Below are 16288 nucleotides of genomic sequence, written 5' to 3' on the forward strand. Positions count from 1 at the left end.
CCTAGCAGCCTGAGAGAAGCTGGGTCTGATCATCCATGTTTCAAAGCCAAGGCACCAAAAACCACTCTAAAAAACAGACAAACAAACAAAAAAAAACTCAGAAAGCTGAATATTTTTGCAAGGTTAATAGTTTGATTAAAGTAAACAGAAGGAGAAAAAAGACTTTAGTCTCTTGACCAACTTGACTTGCAAAAAACAATTGAGTTCACTGTATTTGGGAATTAAGGGAAAGCAGAAGATAGTCTTTTTTAGCTTTGATTGATGTCTGAAGTTAAACACCTACATTTTGTGTTGAGCTGCTAACCCTGGCAGACTCATAATCAACACTGCTGGTTACCCAGCAGCTTCCATCTCCCTTGCCCACTGAAAGCGTTACTCCTAAAATATCAAAACATTTTTGGATGTCTAAGCAAGGATTAAGATTTTTATCTTGGGTAGCAATCTTTTTTAACTTCCATAAGAAATATCATTTACCAATCTCCATTCTACCACAGTCACTTATAATCACAGAAAATCTCACAGAAAAGGATACACAAATCTTTTTTTTTTTTTAAGTACTATCACAACTATTTCAAGATGTGCGTTATATTACAGTGCACTTATTTAGTGTATTATATGCAGTTACAGTAGTTCAACCTGCTTCAGAGAAAGTACAAAACAACAGAGGCTATTTCTCCAGAAAAGACAGAAATATGTTTTGATAGTTTGGTTTTGGGATGTGAAAACTTGTGGGATGATCTTTATTCAATATCTCTGGTAAACTTCCTCTTTTAACTCCTGGTATGTACACTAAAGGTCAAAAATTTATTTATAGTTTAAATTTTTTTCAAGCTCATATCTCTTGAAACTACTCATAGAGTACCAGTCCAATACATAGTAAAGGGTAATGTGAATGAAGTTGAAAAGCCTCCCAGATGTATTTTGAGTTGTTGGCTATGTATCTGATGGTGGATGCTCAATTTTAATTCTGTGTAGACAGTCAGATTCAGATTGTGTTATGAAATGCCACTGTCTGGATTTGGAGGTTGAAGGGTTGTGGTTTTTATTTTGTTCTTTCCTTTAGAGATATCTTTGCTACTGCCTGCTGTAAAAATATGGATATGTCAGAGGCCTGAGGATCTTTTGAAATGATGTGGGAGCCTAGTTAGGATTCATATTTTTAAAACTCTGATTTATTAAGAGAATTTCATGAGCTTAAATCTAAGCTGAAATAAATGAGTGCGAAATAGATTTCATCATTAGAGCTTCAGAATTGTGTGGATATTGACAGAGAAACAATATAAATAAGTATCATATTTTTACCCACACTAGGTATCTTTGATATCAATATATTCCAATTACTGGAAAAAATATTTCAGAAATATTATGTTATCATGATTTTATTGGTTATATGAGAACTTGTAATCTCTTTTACCTTGCAAGGATGAAGGAAAGGAGAAGCAAAATGAAAGGAAGTAGAATGAGGGGCAGTTGTTCCCCCATAAACACTACCTTCTAGTTGCAGACATTGAATGGAGCTGCTTCCAATTTTATGTTTCTTTAACAACCATTAGTACTACCTCATTTTCTAATCTCAAAACTTTATAATGGTATAAAACTGTTTTTGTTTTAAACTATTTGGCTTACTTCTCATTTTAGTTATAATGATGCTTTCATATTTTTACAGTGATCACAAATGACAAACCAGAAATTATATAAGAAAAAATAACAAATTAATGCAAGACAGAGGGAGATCACAGCCAAACATCAGCAGATTTATACATCAGCATGCTAAATAAAATTAAAGAGATGATGCTGGTATAATCTCCCTCTTTGGTATAAAATAAGAGACCAAAGTGCTCAACAGAAAAGTTTTTCCTAACAGAAAGATTGGGATAGCAATAGAGGAAAAAAATAGACACCTAAATTTTCAGAAAGGCATTTTCCTTTTTTTTCTGTTAATGCATGTGATCCCAAAACCTCAGTATATTTGTACAATGATTCACTGCCTCCATCAGAATGCCGAATGGGTTCATTCCAATGTACAATGTCTCACTATTTTATTCAACTTTGTTTCAATCTACATTAAATACAGTCAGTAATAATTGATCCTTGATTACTTTAATTTGGACTTGGTAATACCTGACACTTTAGATCAATTAAATACGCATTGTGTTCTATGCTGCTTTACAAGTATTTTTACACGTATTTTTAAGGTAGACCCAACACAGAAGGCACTGGCCAACAAGAGATTTCCACACAAGTCCTCCATGCCTTTCAAGAAGGCATACTTTGATACATTTCAGGTGCTTGTTGAAAATCAGGGTTTATTATGGTAAGAAATTCTGTGGTGAACACCAAGATGAAAATCAGAATAACAACGGTGATCACAGCTGAAAGTAAGTTTGAAAAAGAAACAACAATAAAAAATCCACTCTCTAAATCGATACAACTGATAATGTAGGCCTATACTTTTTTTCATATTGACTGAAAGCTTGGAGTATGCTGACCTAGGTCTGAACCCACTGCCATGCCATCTATATGTATCATGTGCTCTTAAAACTAATTGGTTGATGGACTTGCGCATGGAGGCGTGAAAAACTTTGTAATGCTCAGTCACAGCAGGATAAGACCAGGAGAAGACATTAACAGGGGCTGAAGAGGAAGATGACATGGAAACAAGAAAGAAGTAATGCATGTCCTTGTAGACATAAAGGACTGGGAAGATAAAGTAAGCAAGAACAATTTTCCCTTTTTGCTGTCAAGAAAAAACCCTCGCAGATATTTTCCTAGCTTTTGTCAAAACCCAGCTCCATTTTTTATTACGTGCAATAAAAAACACAGTAACAAGTTCTATATGGCACAGAAGAATGCAATATAAACGCCTAGAGTGCAGTCACTTTTCTTCAACATTTTATTCAAATTTTCTTTTGCTTTATATTGACCAAAGATGGATGAGCGATTTTTGCTGTTGTTTTAAAGAAACTCTCATGGTTTTCACTGTTAACAGTGATAACTTTACTAAATTCCATTTGCTGTCAGTTAATTTCCCCATGTGACCAAATTATCACTAAACACTTGCTTTTATTAAGATTTTAGAGTTTCTTCACAGTTGCCTGCTCTTACCGTTACTTCCTCCATTACTACAATTCCTCTCGTTCTTTTGGGGTATTCAGTTAACAAGGTGGAATTCTCCTGCAGTTAATCCATTTTTAAAGAGTGAAACATTTTATAACATTTACTCTATAAAAGAAACCACTGTCTGTAGAATCAAACAGTTGAGGATTTGTATTATACAATAACAAGCTTGGTATGTAGTTCAGCAAGCTAACACTAAATTTTTCCATATCATCTCTTTGAACAGTATCTTCAATTGGCTAAGTGACTTCTTCATCCTGCTAAACCACGACCTGTTCTCCAAAACTGCATTTGTCATGTGGTTGTCAGACTGCTATTGCAATATTATAAAATATGCATGGCAGAACCAATACAAAACACTGCAGTGTGTCTTCTCAGCATCTGTGTATCAAGTGCATCGACCTATCCTCCACCACCCTTTGTTCTCGTTTGCCCCCAAATACCAAAATACCGAATACTGCATTCAGTTGCAGACACAAAGAATATCAATCTGAAAGGCAGCCTAATGCACACCAATGACGATGAGGTTTGACAACAATTTTCTGCTTGGCTCAGTGGAGCTTTCAGCAATCAGGAAAATCCTGTCTGCAAGCAAGATGCAGATTTTGGAGTGGTTGCTCATTTCTTCACTTCTTGAGGAACTAAAGATCATCAGAAACCTCATGCCTGCCTGTTCAAGTTAGAGTATATACTTTTGAGCTTCTTCCTCTAATACAACCCTTTCAAAACGAACATTTCATTTTTTCACTTTGCTGAACACACTGCTGCCTCTCTGGAATCCAAGAACAAACACAACAGACATCAGTCATCTACACGCTGCTTAACACTCTGATGGAAGGCGCATGGACACAATGGCAAAAGCTTTGAAGAAGAGAACAGAATACATCAGTATGAATATAATTGACTGTAAGTGCATTTGCATTGTAGAAGGTAAGGACAGAAAAACCTCTGTAAAGGTCGTTTGAGTGTAAAGTACAATCAGTCTCTGAAATTAAAAGCACTCATAGTTCCTGTAAAGCATGTGATCTCAGTACTGGATCATTATAAACAGTATAATACACACTACTTTTGGAAGACAGATGTGAAGTACTTTGGAAACTGTAAAATTAATTAAAATCTGCAGCAAACAATGGATAGTTTTTGTTGTTGTTGTTGTTGTTTGTTTTTTTTACATTTACATTTAAAAACATATGAGACCTATGAGCTGGAAAATCCTACAAAGTCAAAAAAAAAAGTCAGTAAGGATGAAATTTAGTGGTGTTTCTCCACAAATTTCAAAGCCCCTCATAAGAATAGAGAATATGGAAGCTCTGGCAGTCCTGAATAAGAGCAGCACAAATCACAGCACTCCAAACAGGGGCAGCAGTGAAAACAAAATGCTGTAAGGCATGCAGACGGACATTGATGTTCTGGCTGATAACCACGGTTTGCAGGTATTGTAGGAACAGCTATTTCCACCTTATATTTTGTTCATTTTGTTTGCTAAGACAAGGGCTGTTTTTGTTTTGTTTTGTTTTACATTTTGATAAAATGCAATGTTAATTCCATTGAACATTATGTGTACCTAATTGATTTAACTTTGAGATGGGCTGTACGACTGCAAAAATCCTTAACAACGTAGATGAGGAAAAGGTTGGAGCACTTCAGAGGAGGTTTGCACATCCTTAAGATGGGTCATCTTGCACAGTGCAGCAGTGAGTCCTAAGACTTTGAGGAATTCCCATCTAATTCTCGTAAGAGACAATGGAAATCACAGGAACATAAAAGAGTGAAACATTAAGTGCTTAAAATAGCAGAGGTGCTAGAAGGAACTCTTCTTCAGATATTATTGTTAAAGTGGCTGTTTTAATACTCACAAAGCTCACACTTCAGGAGGGAGACAGGCACCCAAGTGGGTAGGGTAGGAGGCATGTTAAAGACTTCCCACTGACTCGACCGCTTCCAGTTTGCAGGGTGGTTTTTTTAACACCACAGTTCTGCTGGCAGCCATTTCAACAGCTTGTCTTTGGCTGTAAGAGAGACAGCTTCTCTTTCCATGGGATCAAAAGATATAAAAAGAACAACCACCATACTGTAAAAATGCAGCTAATAATTGACTGCCAGAAAGTTTGAGACCCTTCCTCTAAGTGAAGGAAGGAATTATTTCTGAATTTTGTAGCTTAGTGAAATACCCTAGAGAAAAATACTCTTCCAAATGAGGGGAAAAACAAAGAAAATATTTACATGCAGCATATAAATCCCAAATAAGATTTTTTCCTTATTTTGTTGAATAAGAAGGAGTTTCTATACTTTTTGGCTTTTGAAATGCATTTCAGTAGCTGTCATTATTAGCTGCAGTATAGGTTAAGAGAAGATATTTTATTTATAGTTTCTCTTTGCAGTGATGCTACAAAATGAGAATTCAACTTCTTTTCATCCAACCACTTCAGTATTGCTATTTTTAAAGAAATGTGGTACTGCTACCTAAAACCAGCATGCAAAAATTTCATTTTACAATATCAAACATTGCTTTCAAAACTAGAAAATCTATCTAGGCTACCAATATCTGTGTAATTTTATATGCTGACACATTTTTGTTCTCTATCTCAGTAATGTCTTGTTTCACTAGCTCATTGCCATAGGCTACAAACAACTCTCACTCCCTGAAATGTCATACATAATTAATACATGGTAAATTTTAAAAGAGGAAGTTCTTCAGACCCATTGAACGGGGCATTTCTTTGACTTTCCTTCCTGTGGTGTTGTGTAATGCAGATGTGAATCATTCTATTTTCAAAATAGCCGTATTTGGATGATCACTGAAAATCTCCTTCACCTAGATGACTGTATTCTCAGACCTTTGGTTCTTTGGTTGTATAAGCACAGGCATAAAAGTTCACCTACGTTTATTGGTGTAATTTACATGGTAATTTACTGACTGCAAGTGCAACTTACATAGTATATAACTCTCTATATACATTTTTTTTTAAATCTATCCTATATTTTTGTAAATATTTTAATATCTGTAGACAAATACAGCACTATATACTGGAAAGATACCCTATAATTATTTAATGCTATACATAACTTCTATGTCTCCTGAAGATTTCAGCCAAATGCCAATCAGAAAACAGTCTCTATTATCCTTGTTCCTGTTTCACTTGCTAGAAATCCTATCCATTATATACCTTAGATCCAGCAGCATTGTGTATACGGGCACAGTTTGTTTTCACAAATGATGTTTACTCACGCAATTATTTGCAGAGTTAGCAGCATAGTCAGTTAAAAGAAGTAAAGCAGTCCTAGCTCTGAATACCTCATCCCATCCAACTTTTTTTCAGAAGCAAAGACTCAACCACAATGATGGCTAAAGCCTTGTGGTACTGGTAGGAAGAGAGCTGCATAGTTTTCCTTTTTGGTTGGCCTTGCCACCCCTGGTTTTAGCTTCATTTTTGTTCCTTTATTTTTTTTTTCCAGTTTCTATGTTATTTTTCAATCTGCATGCTGGTAAAGCAGCACTTATTGCTGTCCTTCAGCACCAACTAAAATGTGAATCTTAGGTCTAAAAATTCTGCTAAGGTTATTAAACCTGCATGTGTCTTACAAGATACATGCTAGTGATATTATATGTGCTATACAATTTAGATCATTTTAGCAACTAAAAATGGATTGAAGCTGACTCATCTTTTAATGTAATTTTATAAATGTAACTCACAATATACCTTGATTTTCTTTATTGCTGGACACAAATCTGTTCCAGTGTACCACTGTAAAGCTGTTGTATCATCAAGAAAAAAGTGTCTAGTGATCTCACTTCTTCCTGCTGCATTTTATGGGTATGTCTATGAGCTCTTGGTTGTCAGGATCAAGCTTACAGTGCCAAATGGCTAAAGCCAATTGTGCCCACACTGCCATCCCACATTCATTCACGGCTGACGCTTGTTGCATTCAATGTCCCTTACAAGGCTTGTTGGGCCCAGGAGTTATCTCATCTGCTTTTGCACTCAGAAACTAGAGGCCTTTCCAGATTTAACATGGAGAAATTCTTGTGTAGAGCTGTGTGATCTCTCAGCACACTCTGAGAATCTCAGCTCCAGACTGACGGGCACCTCAGCTCTACAATGACTCACTCAGGACTGAACTGCCCACACAAACGTACTGCATGACACAGCTTGATGAAATCTATGACATGAGTAAGAAGCTTCAGGGCCATTTGGCTCCTCTGCCTTGAAGCCGACATCCCTGGAACTACATGACCCAGAATTTCTTTGCTCCTTACTCTAATCTTGCCAGGTCTAGCTAAAGTCCCAGCAAGAAGAGTTCTTCCACATTCATCCAGACCTAGACGGACTGCATTAGCAGTGGCTTTTTAAAGCACCTGCATAAACTTGCTTTAGGAGGAAAACCAGTTTGTGCTAGCGAGATCACATCATTCTCACACATACCTAGATATGTGATGACACACATATCAGGACCCTGTGAAAGATAAACACAATGACATAACTAATTAGGATTTGGCAAAGATCTGTTCAGGTGCCTAAACACCTGCTCTTTAGTGTCAGTATACACGGCCTTTGCCATAGAAAAAACTGCAGTGGGTGTCCTGAAAATGTTGTGAGAGGGAAGCTCTGGATGTAATTGGTAGAACAGTTGCTATTAAATAAGCACGGGCTTGGTGGGAGGCAGAAACCTGAGGTTCTGTATAGCGACATGCTTCTTTAAGAAGTTACATGGAGGCGTTACCAAACACTGAGTAATGATAACAAGAAAGGGGGGGGAAACAATAGATATCTGTTGCATGGGATAGAAGGCTAACAAGTGTTCTGCTATCCATTTCAAGCCTGAGCTATCTGATAAGTAGCCAGGTAACACCTGTACTATGCTTGCACCATATCGCCTTCCTCAACAGGGCCAAAAATTTATGCTAACATGGGGAGCCCAGTCACTAGTCACTGAGCAAAAGGCTTAGGATTGCTGAGACCTCTATATACTTCACTGTAAGATTCACTATACTACTTGTTTGCAGAAGCTCTGCATTTGGCAGAAGAAAAATATTCCATTTTAATAGGAACTAAGAAAGTAGAAGTCCCCTCAGAAGAGTTTGGGAAAGGGGTACCTGACCTCTAAATCTGCTGTCACATGCAAGCGCCACTGTGACAGCCGGACACTGCACAGCCTCCTTGCCTCATTCCATCATACGTGAGGTTTACAAGATGTTCACAATGACATTCTGAAAATGCCAGGCCATACCTACATCTCAGTAAAGTTCACTACCAGACGGGATTCAGAGCAGATTGACCTTATGAATTGTCTGCCCACCAACTGGGGAGGCCACTGTGTTGTAGTCAGAACAAGGGACATCTCCTGAGACTTGCATGATAAGCATGAGAAGGCTGATGACAGAGCAGCATCTTTGAGTTTTAAGTGAACCACAAAAGTATGGGCATCTATCACACATGCTCTGCATTTCCAGTCTAAGCTTTCTTGTCTAGGAGCCAGTTGTTCTGCACCAACGAAAAGGCTGAATGTGAGCCAGCAGCGGGTACTTCTAGGGTTTGCCATCAAATACAGGAGCTTGCAATGTGAGCCATCTTGACAGCACAGGGTGTGGCACTAACTAGTTCGTACTCTCAGAGAATTTCTGTTTCTTTCCATGACCAGGTTCCCTTAACCATCCATTTATAGTCAAGAACCTAACCAAGCTTCCACCAAGGCCACTTCTGTCTCTCCTCCATTCAACTGTATATCATCATTCTTGCTCCAAACACATTCAAGAAATAGCTAGGCATTCTGGTTTAGACAATGATTTTGGCAGGCATTTTAATACCACACATCCTGCACATTTTTGACAACAAGAACCACAACTGAAAATGCATTACAATCCATCCAATTTTACTGCAATTAATATATGACTTGTTAAATCCAAGACACAGCCAGCGGTTAACTGGGGTGAGGGGCAGGGGGAGAAGGAGCAATCCAAGGGAGCAACTAAGAGTCTTAATGGATTTTACCTGTCACCAAACGTATACTTCAGTAGAATGTGTAGATTAAAGTAACACAAATTCACAATATTAGGTAATATTAGACTCACCACATCCTGGCATTCATTTTCTTATATAAATACTGTATTCTCCAGATGACTGCTTTGTTAAAATACTTCATGTTGATGCTTAATAGTAATTCATAAATCATTTAAAAGGTAGGTACTGCTGTTCTACACTAACTCTGACTGACTTTTAGCTATAGCAGAGAACCAAGGTCTTTATCACAAGTTTCAATTTTCTGTGTGGCAAGCATTCAGATAAACTGATTGTTGCCACCATGTTCCATGTGTACTATTGCACTTAGCTAAACACTTCTTTAAAGACAATACAATTTTTTTATTAGTTTTTCTGGTCTTCATCTTTTTGGTATGAAATGGTAGGAAAACAAGAATAGCACAAAGCTCCAACCAACAGGAAGTGTTTCTCTTCAGCAGGAAGTCAGATAAGGCAAAGTGCATATTGTGGCAAAATAATGGGTCTCTGGCACACTACAAAGCCCAAATCTGTTTTCCAAAAGTCATATGCCACAGGTAGGATCACACTATCTTTAAGATTTTCCCAGTTAAACTGTAAACACAAGCAGATCTTTTTGCTCATGATACGTTCAGAGATAAGAATAATTCATTTAATATTTGGATGTCATTTATTGAATGTCATTTGTCAAAGTCTTTTTTTCTCTCATATATCCCAATGGACCCTTCAGCTTGATAAATAATAATATCCAGTGCATTCACTGTGTAAATGTCTGCCACATACATTTTCCAATTAAGTGATATATTTTACTGAGCTGAGCCTCTATCCAGGAAAAAGTAGTCAATTGTGCTTAAACTTGTATTACTGCTGAAATCACTCCTACAATTTAGAGTCTTTAGAGTCCTAGATGATTTGGCAGTATTTTTCCTCAAGTAGAGACTGAAAGACTGTTTTGCCTGAGCAAAAAAAAAAAAAAAAAAGGTAAACTGTGCAGGTGAAGGTGAAGAAAATTGCTCAGAGTGCCAGTGATTTGAAATATAATGAAAACAACACAAGACAACAGAAGACTGAGACAGGGAAACATCAGCTGCCCAGAATATCAAGGTAAAAGTTTAGCGTTCTAAAATAGACTCAAGAAAAGATGAAACCTAATGAAGCTGTTCTGGATTCGATATCACTGTGCACAAAATCACACCAACAGTTCCTAAATAGAACTATTTCATGAGGACAAAATAAGACAGCATTATCAAACTCCCTAAGACTAACAGACAAAGGCATAAGAAATGCAATCCCACCTGCTCCTACTTTCTCTTCTACATAGAAAAACAGAAGTGATGATCCAAAATGTCCTTTTTCTCCTTATTTTTGTGAAAAGACAAATGAGCACAGAATGGAAACCCAAGGGAGAAGCGCTTTCAAAAAATACAGCTATTGAACTGTAATAATTCAAAACATGGATGGCGCTGCTTTACTGATGTAGGCAGGCAACTGAGGGCTGGTGAGAGTTCAGTCTCTTATGATGAATTTGGGAAGGGTTTTGCTTAGATAACTAAAGATGGCTACAACTATGTCTGGCACTTGTAAGTAAGTAAACGTAAATATGAGGAAAACCTCCACTGAAAAATGAGAGATTAGTAATTCATTATGTGCAATAATTCCATTCGAAGTCTATATAAAGCCAAAATCAAGAGAACTACTATTGCTGCAACAACTAGTAATTTCTGTCTATTTTAAGATAATCAATTGATTATGGCAAGGAGAATAAAATGAAAAAAATGATAAATTATTTGTTCTTTCTTAACTTGCATTGGAAGCCATCGGAAAGTAAGTTGAGTATCTTCATATAAACGGAATAATTTTGAATATGATATAGATAATACAAGAGCAGTTGCTGCCTCTCCTTTAATGACAGCAACCATCTAAGCAAAAATGCAGTCTCCTTTTATTTATTTGACATGTGTTGTTGTCCTGATTTATACCAGGTACAAATAATTTGCTCGCAGTGATGATGGAAGTGAATGAAACGTGGTATGACACAATACATATAAACAAGACAACAGATGCCACAGTGGATAGATCAAAATACATACCTGTTTTTAATCAGCAGATGAATTTATGAAAAAGAGCATTTGAGAAATGCTCAGGTAATTGACTACATATGCATTTCAGAATGTCTTTATTACACAACTCACGACACTGTTTCCATCCTACAGAAAAGTCACAATGCTAATATACTAAAAGAACCTTATTGTCTTTACTGAAGAAAAAACAAAATATATTGGCAGAAGGTTAGGAATAAAAAATCCTTGTTTGTTCCATTACCGAAGGGAGAAAAGGTCCAAAATAATAACTGGTCTCAGTCCAGCCTTCTGTATTCCCTTGTGTCAAGAAATATGGCAAGGAGCACAAACACGGCATTTCAAGCAAAAATGAATTTAGCACAATTAGCACAAAAAACAGTTTGGACCCAAACAAATTACAAAAGAATAGGAAATAAGCAACTAAATTACTTAGGTTATTATCAATATGCCTTTTTGTCCCGTTCTTTATGCAATTATATTTAATAGAAGAACAAGATTTATCATTCTCCTTTTTAAAATTATTCCTCAACATAAATCAGCACCATCCACTTGATCCACATTTTTTCTTTTGTCTCAGACAACTTGCATTCATCTAAGACTTCTGTTATGTACAGCACAACATGCATACAGATTGTTGAGGTGGAATTCAATCTCATTACGTAAATTCTATAACATCTTGATGAAAAAAAAAAAAAAGCAAGAAAGGTCTTGTTGTTGTTGTTGTTTCAAATTACATTTCTTTCCCCATGGAAAAGAGAGAACTGTTGAGCCTCAGCAGGTCCACTGACTAGCTTTGACCAAACTCACGTAGGTTGCAGCGAATAATAAGAGAAGGCTCTGAATATACAGTTTTCAAATGTGTTTAAGACATTACTTCAGTCTATGAAGTTTGCAGCTTGTGGCAACTGTGGTTATTTAGTTAATTGAACTCAAACATATGTGAGAAAAATGTGCAAAATGTCAATAAGAGAGCATTTATATGCACTTCCTCTGCCACAGTCAGTAAATATTTTTTTTAAATGTGATAAAGAAAATCAAGTGTTCTCTGCTGGGTTACTTTGTTGTTCAGAGACTGAACTCAATCTTTAATGTGTGAATCAGAAGGATTATAATTTTGCTTTAAAAGCAAGTATGAACAGGGTTTAATTATGGAATTACTTCTGATGCTCCACTGATACTGATTGTACCATATAATGCAAAATAAAAGACTGTCTCACAAGTAAGGAATATTATTAGATTTCTCTGGCTTGGATCTAGCGCAAAAATACCCTTACTGTTTCTTATGTTGCAGATTTATTAATCAGTATGCAGAAGATTTTGTCTATCACAGTATCTGTGCTCTCAAAAACTCATAAAACACCAGTTTGATGGGCGATGTTTCAGGAGAACCCGTGATATGAGGAAAATCACTGATAGAAAGAAAATCATCCAAGATTCATGTTCGTTCAGCTTCACTATTCAGTAAATCAGACTGTCAACTGTAATAAATAAACCTAAATTACTTGCAGGAAATAACACAGCATTTGGCATTACGCTACTCTATTTGCTCATCATTGATCCAGAATTTGGGAAATGCTGCAGCAAGTCCCAGAAAAGGGCCAATAGCTGTCAGCCACACAGGTAGCCTGCTGGGAAAAGTTAGTGCCAAAAGATTACTCTCCTGCGTGTAGGACACCTGTGGGTGAATCCTCTCTCGCACCAAACGCTGCAAGCTGGCAATCAACTTCAAACACCTGATCACTACATACATGTGTATTTTGCTGGTCCATCTGCAGCACAGAACGTGTGCCAGAAGTTTCACTAAAGGTGAATAAGAAAGGAACAGCATTAAAAGCACATCTTGTGTTTAGAAAACACTTTGTTCATAGATCTTCACTAAGAATTTTAATACTTTCCTTATTTATGATCAAAACATACCACAGACTGTGAAAACATCAGATTTCCAGTTATGGCTAAGGGGATTTAAAAGCTGAAGGGGTATTATTTTTGAGACCACCATTGTACTGTAATCTTTTCTCAAAGTCTTTAACATTTCACATTATGAGAAACTTCTGAAAAAAAAAAAAAAAAAGCTAAAGTGAATCACTCCTTGCCTGATTCATAAATATCAGATCTGACAGAGGGTGCTCAAAAGTCAGATCAGTGGTACATGCAAACTTCCTGGAACACATGGGCGAAAGGAGAGCTAACGCATGATGAGATAAAGAATTGCCAGGCTTGTTAAAAATGGGGATTAATCTAAACTTCTCCGAAGCTAATGGGACTTTCCATTAACTTCTACAGTCTTTGGATCAGGTTCTATAGTTTATTTTTCTCTCTCCTTTTATCTTCTCTCCCTTTCAGATTTGTTTTTCTCCTTTATGTGTTACAAGAGCAGTACTGAGAGCTGAAATGGACAATGCTTAGCTGGCAGTCATTCTCTGGTAATTAGACTGAGTCTCAAACACCTGACCTGCACATCCATGGATATCAAGCACGTCTGAGTGCCCAATTACCCAGGAGTATTAAGAAATAGGTTTGGAGGATGGGCAAATTATTTGATTCTTAAACTCTTCTCTAGTTGACGCTGTACATGCTGCTTCTTTAGCACAGCCTAGAAGACCCAATGAGAGATTGGAGGTCAAATCCTGCCTGAACCATCATACATTGCGAACAATTTCTTCATACTGTTTAGGATCTTTGACCTTTAGAAAGTCTACAGCATTCATAATTATATCTAAAGAAGCTTTGATGGTGTCTTCCACTATAATGGATTCACAGACATGAATAATACTCCTTAATTTTCAAGTATTTCTTTTTCAAATTAATATTTCAAAGAGAAAAACCCTTACCTTGTTAAGAAGAAGAGTTTTTAGGGTTGTAGCTCTTGCATAGGATGATACAGTTTGGTGGCCTCTCTTGTTAAAAATGTTCTAGTACCCATCTAATGCCCACTTATTTATGGATTTTAGACTAAAAGCCCTTTTTTGCCAGTTTTCTTCACAAGCACTTATCTCAACATCCTCATTAGGTGGTTTTTCTCTTTTCTTTTTTTCAAGGCCTATCCATGCCCTTGGTACTTTCTTTTGTTCCATTCTGCAAAAGGAATGGCTTTAAAGGATCTCTCTCCACCAGTTTCAACTTTTTTCCTTTGTAATTAGCCTTATTGGAGGAGCAGAAAAGTAGACCAGAAAGAAATAATAATAATAAAAAAACCTGGTGAACAAAGGAGATGATGTTCTTTACTTCAATGATAGACTGTATAGCTTGAGTCAAAGAACTTGCACATCTTATTTTTTTTATTTTTTATTTTAAGCCTGACTCAGATGGTACATGTAAGCCAGCTGAGAGAAAATTTCAGAGCTAAAGAAGAGGAATGTTTTATTCGGCTGGTTACTGTAATTACCATGAGCTTACTTAAAAGTTATAATTCTAGAAATCTTTTGGATACAGTAATTTGGAAAAGATATGTTTGTTATCACTGCTACAAAGGAATATATTGACAGTATTAATGCACAAGTGTGTAAATAAGAAAGAATATATTTATCAATTCTCTGATTATGTTAACGCACAAGTGTATGTATATGCATATTTGAAAAATAAGCAGTGAACTAGGATGGAACTTGAATATTCATTACTGTAGCAGTCTAGAACTACTTGTATCATAGCTACCTCTGGTGTCAGTATTTATTTAAAGGATCAGGGAGAAGAATTTGGTATTCTTTTTCAAATTGTAACAAATACCGAACATACGCTGGCAGTCCTAATGAATGTTAAGCTCTAGAAATTATTTCAGCATAGAAAACACATTTATGTATGTGGAAATAAATAAATCTGAATTTGAAGTGGTTCTGAAATTCACTTGTGAATGACTCAGAAGAACTACAAACACAGAAAATCAGCTGTTTGCCTTTACTTATGAAGAAAGTGAATGGATTTGTATTTTAACTTTTTTTTTCAAACTTTTTTTCATTATTATTATTATTTGTGAAGTATGTTTTTTATTTTTATTGTTACTAATATGACTCTGACTACGTACATGAAATTTAGTTTGACTGCCACCAAGAAGTATATTAGATAACAGATATTAGTATATTATGGTTGACGTAGGAAGGGACCTCTGGAGGTCATCTGGTCCAACCCCCCTGGTCAAGTAGCACCACCTAGAGCAGGTTGCCCAAAGCCACGTCCAGATGGCTTTTGTTATGTGTCAGAAGATGAAAAAGTTTGTATCTTGTGTTGACTGTCATGATTTTATATTCACCTTAAAACAAATTCAGCTAAAGCTGGTAGTAATTTCCACAGGTGTCCTAAGCTTATATAATATTTACTATAAAAGAAACCTAAACGTGCATGCAAAATGCGTATGAGTTGGACTCAATGACCCTCATTGAGGATCATTGGGCCTCATCATGGGCCTCTCCCAACTCGGGATATTCTATGATTCTATGAAAACCTTGATTATTATGTTTTTGTTTTTATGTCTAACTTCTAATCATTTTTGAACTATCCCAATCAAACTAAATTCGATGGGTACACAGCTCAGTTAAACACTTACAGAATTAGGATATTTCTGTGAATTTCACTCATACTACCCGACCCTTTTAGATATGCAAAACTGAGCACAATGAGACATTCCAGCAAGATTACAGGTCATTTCTTCTGCTGCTTAATTCAGAAGAACAACCTTTTTTGGCATTTACTCTGTTTAGCTCTAGCTAGAAATCCAGCGAAAATAGAATGGTATGTACCGTTTGAGAATGACCACTACATGCTTTCGAACCTTAAAATTATTTAAGTTCGGTTTGAATTTTGGACAAAGAGCCCAGGCATTTGTTATCTAAATAGGATCACTCTTCCTCATTTTGCGTATCATGAAGCCAGTCAAGCTACTGATGTTCTACACATCAGGTTGTGTATTTTCTCGCATCAGTTTGCATACTGCTACGTACTACAAGCCTAAAGTAGTTAAATCCCACACAATTGTATCTCTGTATCTAGTCAGATATCTTCCTGTGGCCTCTGCTTATTTACAAAATTGTTTGTCCCTGCTAATTCAAACATATTATGTAATCCATGCCCATGATGGAGCTATCAGATTTATAAGAGTTTGCG

Source organism: Anser cygnoides, chromosome 2 (genome assembly GCF_040182565.1).
Source record: "Anser cygnoides isolate HZ-2024a breed goose chromosome 2, Taihu_goose_T2T_genome, whole genome shotgun sequence".
NCBI classification, from domain to species: Eukaryota; Metazoa; Chordata; class Aves; order Anseriformes; family Anatidae; genus Anser; species Anser cygnoides.